The 10,131-nt window shown below is 43.6% G+C and overlaps 1 long non-coding RNA gene across 1 annotated transcript; it reads right to left on the reverse strand.

The window, feature by feature from the left end:
• Positions 1–306: 306 nt before the first annotated feature.
• Positions 307–7,165, reverse strand: LOC143269498 (uncharacterized). Its single transcript, XR_013045926.1, has 2 exons — positions 6,644–7,165; positions 307–490 (listed from the first exon to the last, which is right to left on the reverse strand). It is a non-coding gene; the product is annotated as an uncharacterized LOC143269498 (long non-coding RNA).
• Between the last annotated feature and the right edge of the window lie 2,966 nt (positions 7,166–10,131).

Raw genomic sequence — 10,131 nt, forward strand, 5'->3', positions numbered from 1 at the left:
GCAGGATAGCTGATATCTAAGATCTGACCCACAGGTTGAGAACCAAGGTCCTAGTGTGAAGAGCCTACATTTAGTAGCATCCCAGAATGATAAAGGTGTGACATCAGTGACCCAGGTTCTGGGATTCTCCTTCTCTTCCACTTGGTTGATGTCATATTGGGGCTTGTTTCCCTCAAATTAGTCAACAGCAATTGGCAACAGGTCAAGTGGAGAAAGTGGGTACCCACCAACATAAAAGCAGGAGTTTTGGGATCTAGACTACTTGGACCACTCTGAAACAATCACCATGGAAAGGAAAATTCTGGGTACCAGAGGGATAAGATTTTATTAGCTAAGGTAACTACCATGGCAAGGGGAAGAGCATCAAAAGGATTCATTCAACTGAACATCACCACAGTTACTCCATGAAGATGATCTCATCTAGATGTCAATCTCCTCTGATCCTCCATGGTGATTTATTCTTGTGGCTGCATCTTGATCATTTGTATAGCTTTGGAGACAAAAGGCTAGGGTGCATTTATTATATTTTTCATATTAATACTTCTGTTTTTGTGTTTTGAGGCTCTATTGATTTCATATTCAGCATTTAGTACATTTGCATGCCTGTATTGCCCTTGAGCTTGTGAAGACAGGGGCTTGAGGACACTAATGGAGAGCTATGTTCCTAAAAGGCCTTCAGCCTTCATGATGGCCTGGGAAGTGGGCTAGATTGTCCTTACCTACAGATGAGAAAATGGTGGCTCTGTCACTCAAGTGGACAGATAGGTCAGATGCCATGTCTGGGCTATTCCCAAGGCCAAACTCATCCTCCTCCAGTTTGTGGTGTTCTTCTCCCCAGATTGAGGAGTGATCTCAGCTCTCATGGGAGCCTGATCTGTAAACATTTGCCCAGGCCTATGATAACACTGGCAATGAAAACAGTGGTTCCCTCTGAGGGAAACAGGACACTGATTTGGAAATACCCGTGTCTCTGTCATGTGCCAGGCTGAGTCCAGGCAATGTGTCAAAGTGTCCATAGCTTCCCTTCACTAGTTTCTTTCCACCTTTGATACTAAGAGAGTCCTAGTCAGCTCTGTCATCTGCCAGATCCCCCCCCCGCCCCCACTGCCATGATCTTATTTCTGAGTTTCGAAGTGTTTTCCACACCCTAAGGCCCATTCTTTCAGGATTTTGTTGGGGACTGAAGCTAACAACTGAGAAAATGAGGCTACTCAAAGGTGGTCAAGAGCTAAGTGACTGACTGTCCAGGTGTCGGTAGAGGCAGCGCCTGAGCAAGTGAGCACACCCCCTCAACATCGAGGCATCCTCATTCTCACTGTCTCACCATGGCAGAGTGCAGGGGGCGGAGCAGAGAGTGAACATTTCCCATGTGAGATATTCTTGTTAAGAACAGAGTTGAGAAAGGAGATGGGGAAAGAAAACAGTTTCTCCTAAGGCGAATCTGACAAGATGATCCAAATTAGCTTAGGGGCACAAATGTCTGCATGTGTGTGCATGCATGTGTGTGTGTGTGTGTGTGTGTGTGTGTGTGTGTGTGTGAGAGAGAGAGAGAGAGAGAGAGAGAGAGAGAGAGAGAGAGAGAGAGAGAGAGAGAGAGAGAGATCAGGCACAATTTGAAGAAACTATGTGCAGAAAATTTCACAAAAAATTATCCTCTGTGAAAGAGAAGGTCCTTTTGTCCATTTATATGTGTGCAAGGGAATACAATCACTTTAATTTTCAAGAGATGAATTTAAATGTTGAGTCTATGGAAATCAGATGGAACAAATGTCAAATCAATGGCTTTCCCCAAATGAAAGCCGTGGAAGAGGGAGGTGGTAGAAATGGAAGGAGGAAAAGAAGAGAGGAGAAAGACTGGGGAAATGAGCACAGGGAGAGAGACAATGGAGACGGAGAGGAAGAGGAGGAGGACAAGGAGGAAGGGGAGAAAGAAGAGGAGGGATACACACATCCATTTCACCAGGAGGTGTGAGGGTGAGCCTTGGCCTCACGTGTCCTGAGCAAGCATCTGCATGCAGAGCTCTGGGCTGCACACTCTGCTTTCCCTCATACTTTATCCCTTTCTTCTCAACCCTCACTTTATGCTCTATCAATTCCATTGGCCTTTGCAAAGCCCCAGGCTCGTCTCAGACTCCCTCTAGGGAACTCTCTGCTCACCTGCTTTTTCTCCAGCAGGAACATGGCCCCTCAGCAACCGTAGCACTAGTCTTCCATGTAGAGCCTGGGGTGGGTCTCACTATGTGCCCCTTCCTCACTCAAGGATGCATCCCTCACCTTAGGGATGCTTCTCTTTCTCCTAGATATAGCTGCTTATTCCACTCCTCCCCATAATGTATACAATCTCCTTTTGCCAGAATACTTCCTCATCTTCCCCAGATCTGGGGTCAAAGTTGTAAGCCCTAGAAAGCACCTAGCTTTTCACCTCACCTACCACCATCCCTTGCATGGACTTCTCACCTGTTTGACCAAACTGAACCTAGCTTCTTGGAGAGAGTTCTGGTTAGTCTAGTGTCCTAGGATATAAAAAATATCTTCTTTTGAAATGACTACTTTGGTACTTTGAGTGTAATTGGCCCCCATAATCTCATAAGGAGTGGCACTATTGGGAGGTGTGGCTTTGTTGGAGTGGGTGTGGCCTTGTTGGAGGAAGTGTGTCACTGTGGGGGCAGGCTTTGAGGTTTCCTATGCTCAGGATACTGCCAGTGTCTCAGTTGACTTCCTGTTGCCTGCAAGATATAGGACTTTCAACTATTCCTCCAGTACTACATCTGCCTGCATATTGCCATGCTCCCCACAATGATGGTAATTGACTGAACCTCTGAAACAGCAAGTGAGTCACCCCAATTAAGTGTTTTCTATGTAAGAGTAGCCATAGTTATGGTGTTTCTCCACAGCAATAAAAACCTGAACTAAGACAGAAGTTGGTACCAGGGACTGGGGTATTGCTGTGATAGGCCTGACCATGTTTTTGTTTGGAGGAGTTTGGACTTTGCTACTTGGGTTATGGAAGCAGTGGAATGCTCTAAGCACTGCCTAAGGGACCATACTAATAGGAGCATGAAAGACAGTGGTGCTAAGAGTCATTTGAATTGTCAAGGGCTCACTCAAGAGGTTTCAGAGGAGAAGAATTTTAGTATGTTGCCTAGAGATCATCCTTGTGATATTTTGGTGAAGAAAATGGCCGCCTTTTGCCCTTGCCTGAAGAGTCTGCCTGAGGTTAAAGTGAAGAGTTTTGGATTAATTCTCAAAATAGCCTAGTGTAGACTCTGTTGTCTGCAAGATATAGGACTTTCATGCTTATAGAGATTTATAATGAAAAGGAGCAAGCTGAGCAGGGTGAATTACAAAATGTAAATTTTGAGGGGGAAAAAGAGCACCAGGAGGTGGGATGAAGCTGAGTGCTGTGTTCATGGAGAAAAATAGATTAAGAAATTTAATATAGGGAGCGGTGACCTCAGGGCAAGATCCCACACAGCTAAGTTTCCAACTTGTGAAAAGGAGCTAAAGAAAAACACTGGGAAGGCAGAGACCGGCAGATCTCTGAGTTTGAGGCCAGCCTGGTCTACAGAGCAAGTTTCAGGACAGGCCAGCTTAGGCAATGAAGGACAGAAAGCTGGTGAAGATGTAATTGAATGAGGGGACCATGTTCCAGCCCCAGTAAGCAGCAGAACTTGGTCATGTGGTTCTGGGTTTAGAGTTAAAGATAGAAAGAAGGAAGGAGTTATGGAATAAAACTGCTGAGGCCAGGGATGTGTCAGGAGTGTCTCTGAATGGAGGCCTAGTAGAGAGACCATTGCATGAAGATGTGAAATTGAAGAACTTGGAGATTGCCTTGGAGAACTCAAGATGTTAGAGATGCCAGAGTCATGGGATACCTGCCAAAGCAAGCTGATAACAGGGAATGGAACCAGCCCAATAGAAAAAAAGTGTGTTGAAGTCAACAAAGCTGAACCGAATTGGAAAACCAGCTGGTGAAACCCCAAACTCTGCATCTCCATGTCTGACGTCAAAATGCTCTCCACATCTCCAACTCTATTTGGTCCAATATTCTCTTACTATGCTCCCTTCCCTAAGTTTTGGAATGGTAATATATATCCTGTGCCATTATATGCTGGAAGTATGCGATCTGCTTTTTTATTTGATTTTATAGGGGATTTCAGTTAAGAATCTCAGAAGACACTTTGAATTTTGGACTGTAAAACATTGTTGAGACTGTAATTAACTATGGGGACTTTTAAAATTGGACTAAATGAATTTTGCATTATGATATTGTCACAAGCTTACGGAAGCCAGGAAGTGGAATGTGGTAGTTTGAATGTAATTGGCCCCCATAATCTCATAGCGAGTGGCACTTCTGGGAGGTGTTGCTTTGTTGGAGTGAGTATGGCCTTGTGGGAGGAAGTGTATCACTGTAGGGGCAGGCTTTTAGGTTTTTCTATGCTTAGGATACTGCCTAGTGTCTCAATCAACTTCCTGGTGCCTGCAAGATGTAGGACTCTCAGCTACTACTCCAGCACCATGTCTGCCTTCATGCCACCATGCTCCCCACCATGATGATAATGGACTGAACCTCTGAAACTATAAATGAATTCTCTCAATTAAATGTTTTCTTTGTAAGAGTAGCTGCGGTCATGGTGCCACTTCACAGCAATAAAAACCCAAACTAAGACAATTACTGGGATGGTTTGCTTTTTTTCTTATTTTAGTATGAGGGAATTGTCTTAAGTTAGTTGATGTGAGAAGAACCAGACCACTATGGGCAGAAAAAAAAATGTATTTATTTCTCTCTGCTTTCAACTGGATGTGATGCCGTTAGCTGTTTTAAGTTTCTGCCTTGACTTTCCCACAACCTGGAATTGTGAGTTGAAATAAACCTTCTTCTCCCATGAATTGCTTTGGGTCAGGGTATTTTATCATAGCAATGGGGGTGAAACAAGAACAACTTCCAAGTCTGGGAAGTTTATAGTGGGGGCTGGATTTCTTCCTGGTTCTCAAAATGAGAAATTGGCAGGTGAAGCAGAAAGGAGTACCCAAGAGTCAGAGATGAAGCTTGCCATCACCGGCTTGCTGAGCAACTGTAGCAGCAGTGTGTGTGTGTGTGTGTGTGTGTGTGTGTGTGTGTGTGTGTGTGTGAGAGAGAGAGAGAGAGAGAGAGAGAGAGAGAGAGAGAGAGAGAGAGAGAGAGAGAGAGAGCGAGCGCTGAGCCAAATTCTAGGTCCTTTTAATGCCAAGTTCCATGATGCAGAGTATATGAACATAGGCACCTAGTATCCTGGTTAGCTGTTTTTGTTTTCTGTCAACTTGATAAAAAGCATGAATCATCTCTGAAGTAGAAATTTCAGTTGAGAAAATGCCTCCATAGGATTGGCCTGTAGGGCATTTTCTTGATTAATGATTGATGTGGAAGGGGCCAGCACTGAAAGCAGCGCCGCACCTGGAAAGGTGGTCTTGGGTGGTATAAGAAAGCAGGCTGTGGCCGGGCAGTGGTGGCGCACGCCTTTAATCCCAGCACTCAGGAGGCAGAGCCAGGCGAATCTCTGTGAGTTCGAGGCCAGCCTGGGCTACCAAGTGAGTTCCAGGAAAAGGCGCAAAGCTACACAGAGAAACCCTGTCTCGAAAAACCAAAAAAAAAAAAAAAAAAAAAAAAAAAAGAAAGCAGGCTGTGCAAGCCATGGGCAGCAAGCCAGTCAGCACTGCCCTTCCACTGCCCCTTCTTCCGCTCCTGATGACAAGGATTTGCCATGACATCCCTCCATGATGGATTGGGATGAGGAAACGTAAGCAAAAGTCAACCACTCCATCCCAGTTGCTTTGTGTACGGTGTCCGTCACAGCAATAGAAAACCAACTAAAACACAGACACATGGCTTAGCAAAATCAAATGTTGGCTCTTGCTGTTTCGTTTCCAATTTACTCATTTCATATTTCTTCTCCTATCCTAAATTTTGGGGCTGTGGAAGGGCAAAGAATAATTTTCTTCATAAGTGAGGTGCCTTGTTCCAAAGTAGCAAAGAGATGTGCTGACCCCAGTCAGGTAGATCAAGACAAAGCTTTGGGGTGGGTGGAAAACCCCATGCTACACACAGGTAAACCTGCTAGTTGGTGGAGTATGGCTTGGAATAAAGACCTCATTGTATTTACCTCTCACACTGGGATGCCTTCTTGGAAGGCTGCTGGCAGGCACATTCACTGGTGGAAACTACATTCGAAAACGTTCTTAGCTGCTCTCGTGTGCAATGAAAAGATGTCAGGCTTCAATTGGAAATGAAACTGAGGCTGTGGTTTCCCGTGGAGAGCAAAGTGGGAAGGCAGAGATCCAAAGCCTCAGAAGCCAAGCAGTGGGGAGTAAGGGGGTGATTCACAGGGGAGAAGAAAGCCTAATGGCTGCATCCAAAGGAGGAACAAAACCAGACACACAGGCTGTGGAAGCCAAAGGAAAATGATCAAAAGATTTCAGGAAGTGGGCAAATTATTTGACCTTTTGGTCACCTCACACTAGAGGCCCGGGGACTAGAACTGTATGGCAGAGAGGCCCTGACTTGTGACGGAGAAAGCTCACACTATGGATACATTGCTTGGGAATATAATGCATTTCTGATGAGCCAGTTCTTACTTTGCGGTTTTGCTAAGAATAAATTTTTTACCTGACATCCACAGTGGTCAGAAGAATTCCATGTGGGAGTTGATCAGGTCTTTGAGGATCAGAAGCCAACATGGGAAGCCAGTATTGCTGGTCTTTGCTTTCTACCTTGCTTTTCTGCTTCTTTTGGATTTATTTACTTATTTATTTATTTCTCCCATAACCATGTGTGACTCCCTTTGGTAACGGAATTAGGCCTGGTAAAGTTGCTAATCCTGTGAGGTCCTTGGAACTCAATGCATCATTCCTGCAAGGAATGAAGTCAACAGCAGCAGTGTTTTTTTGACACCAACTGGAAAATATTTGGTCAGGAGTCCTCCTCTTAAGTTTTTAAATCCTATGGTAGGGGTGGTAGGGGTAATCCTCACCAATGCATGAGGCCAACTGAGTTCAAAATCCAGGGGAGCAGTTGTTTTCTATTGCCCCCACAAACGCCTTCTTTGGAAAATGGCACAGCGCAGTGTTTGAATTCCAGCCATGCTGCGGCATCACTTCCTAACCTTTCCAGGCTCAGTTCCTGATCTGTAAAGCAGAGACAAGGATGATACGTTGTAGTCATTTTTTTCTTGTCTGACTTTCTTTGGACCACCAGCCCCCAGTAATGACATAGAGACTTATTACTAATTATGAAAGCTCGGCCTTAGCTTAGGTTTGTTCCCAACTAGCTCTTATAACTTAAATCAATCCATTTCTATTAATCCACGTTCTGCCTCATGGGTCTTAATCTCTCCTCCATTCTGTACGTCTGACTCCCTTTATGTCTGGCTGGCAAATCCCACCTCTCTTCTTCCCAGAGTTCCTCTCTCTCCCGAGAAGTCCAGCCCCTATCCTGTCCTGCCCAGCTATTGACTGCTCAGCTCTTTACTAAACCAATCAGGTGCTTTAGGCAGGTGAGGCAAAGCATAGACACAGTGTAAACAAATAACCAGCAACAATACGTCCCTCATGGTCAGGTTGTAAAGTTGAGATAGTGTGTGAGAGAGGTGCCTGCCAGACATTCTGTCAAATGCGTTGCTTGCCTAGTAGGATTCTCTGCCAGCACATGGTTCCACGGGCTCCTATTATGCTGACAATAGTTGATTGTACCAAGGAGAAAAATATTACTTTATCTAGAACAATAGATCTCTATTTAAAAAATATTTTAATTTTTTTTTTTTTTTTTGGTTTTTCGAGACAGGGTTTCTCTGTGTAGCTTTGCACCTTTCCTGGAACTCACTTGGTAGTCCAGGCTGGCCTCCCGAGTGCTGGGATTAAAGGCGTGCGCCACCACTGCCCGGCTAAAATATTTTAATTTTTAATTGACATATAATATAATTGTACATATTTACAAGGTATGTAATGTCATTTCTATACAGGTATATAGTAAGCTATGATCCAATCATGGTGATTAGGATGGATAGCACCTCCCACATACATTTCTTTTGTAAATTAAATAATTTTATTTTTTACATTTATTTACCTATTTATATGCTTATTTACCTCTTTTTGTGTGTAGGCACATGCATACCAAGGTGTACATGTAGAGGCCAGAGAATAACTTGTGGGAGTCAGTTTTCCCCTTCTACTATGTGGGTTCTGGAAATCAAACTCAGGAATGATCAAACTCAGATCATCAGGGATGACAGCAAGGCTCTTTATGTGCCAGGCCATCTCTTTGGCCCACATTTATCATTTGTTTGTGCTTTGAATGTCCAATCAAATTTAGTGGCTACTTTGAAGTGTTAGGTTAATTGTTGCTGCCATGATTATCCTCCTGTGCAATATAAATATGAGGAGTGACTCCTCCTGTCTAGTGACCCTCCTTTATCTACGTTCTGACATATGTTCATTCCACCTTCTAGATTAGTTCCATGCTTCGGGGACCACTCTTCTGTTCCCTACTTCTTTGAGATAAATCTTTTACCTTCCACATATAGGCGAGAATGTGGCATTTGACTTTCTGAATTATTTCACATAACATAATGCCATCCAGTTTTATCCATATTTCTGCAAATGACAGGATTTTACATTTTTATGATTGAACAGTATTCTCTTGTATATTATAGTGGCTTGAATAGGAATGCTGCCCCCACCACCTCCCAGAGGCTCACACATTTGAAAGCTTGGTCATTAGGGAGTGGCTATTTGACAGGAATTAGGAGGTGTGTTCTTGTGGGAGGGAATGGGCTTTGGGGTTTCAAATGCTCAAGCCAGGCCCAGTGAGTTTCTCTTTCTGTTGCCTGTGGATCTGGATGTAGAACAATGCCTTAAGGAAAATAGTTACACATCCCCCCCTAGCACACCTGATGCTGTTGGTGGAAAGGAAAGCAAAGGTTACGCCTTCCAGTATCCAAGACATAAATAGTGCTAACGCAATATCTGTCTCCATGCAACTATGAGATGATGTGAACTTTCACAGTCAGCGAGCTGGTGTAAGTTGCTTTCTGTGTGTTTTAATGTTATGTTTCGAGTTGCTCAAAGCAGCAAGATAGATCAAAACAAAAATGTCTGGAAAAGAAGCATTTCTGTGGTAAGGCCCTTTGATAATGTCTATGAAGACAAGGCAAGTATGTGATCATAGCATTGTGTATGTATGTGCATGTGTGTGTATGTGTGCATGTGTCTGTGCACATGTGTGTATATGTGTGTACACAGTATGTGCATATGTTGGTGTGTATATGTGTGTGTGTGTATTGTATGTGTTAGTGTGTGTACAGGTCTTCTAAAGGGAAATGTGACAGGTGTTATGGGAGATGATTATTAAAAGCTGGAGTGGATTAGGATAAGTATGTGCTTAGTACTGTAATAGGAGGTGATTCTCTCCTCTATGCCTGCAAACAGAAGGAGTATGGTCACAGAAAGTTGACTGGAGGCATGTGGCCAAGGAAAAGTGTCCTCAATATGTCATGAAGCATGATCTTCTCACTATGTATCCTAAAAGTGACATCAAACCCCCAAGAGGTCTATGGGGTCTTGTTTTTTATTCACATATAAAATTATACACATTAATTTTATTTTTAGTTTTTGTTTTTATTATTAAAAATTATCTTGGTCTTTGGGGAGTGATAATGATCAGTATTATCTTGGGGTTAAAATCATCATATACCAACTTGACATGGAAAAAATAAGACACCTATGTGTAGTTGAAATGCTAAACAGTTTTATTAATAAAAACCTGGAGCCAGATATCAGAGTTAAAACCTAAGAGATGAGAGGAATAGGAAAAGCCACAGCTAACCTCACCTCACCAACCCTCAGCTTCCAAAAAGACCTACTTCCTGTATACCCATGCCTATATGCCTTTCGGTTCTGCCAACTCATATCTTCTCTCCGCCCAGCTACATCACTTCCTGTCTGTCTGTACAGACCTCCAGACCTTTATGGTTAGTGCTGGGATTAAAGGTATGTACCACCACACCTGGCTCTGTTCCCAGTGTGGTCTTGAACTCACAGAGATCCAGACAGATCTCTGTCTTCCTAGAGGATTAAAGGTGTGTGCTACCACTGCATGAC

The sequence above is a fragment of the Peromyscus maniculatus genome, chromosome 19 (assembly GCF_049852395.1).
Source record: "Peromyscus maniculatus bairdii isolate BWxNUB_F1_BW_parent chromosome 19, HU_Pman_BW_mat_3.1, whole genome shotgun sequence".
NCBI classification, from domain to species: domain Eukaryota; kingdom Metazoa; phylum Chordata; class Mammalia; order Rodentia; family Cricetidae; genus Peromyscus; species Peromyscus maniculatus.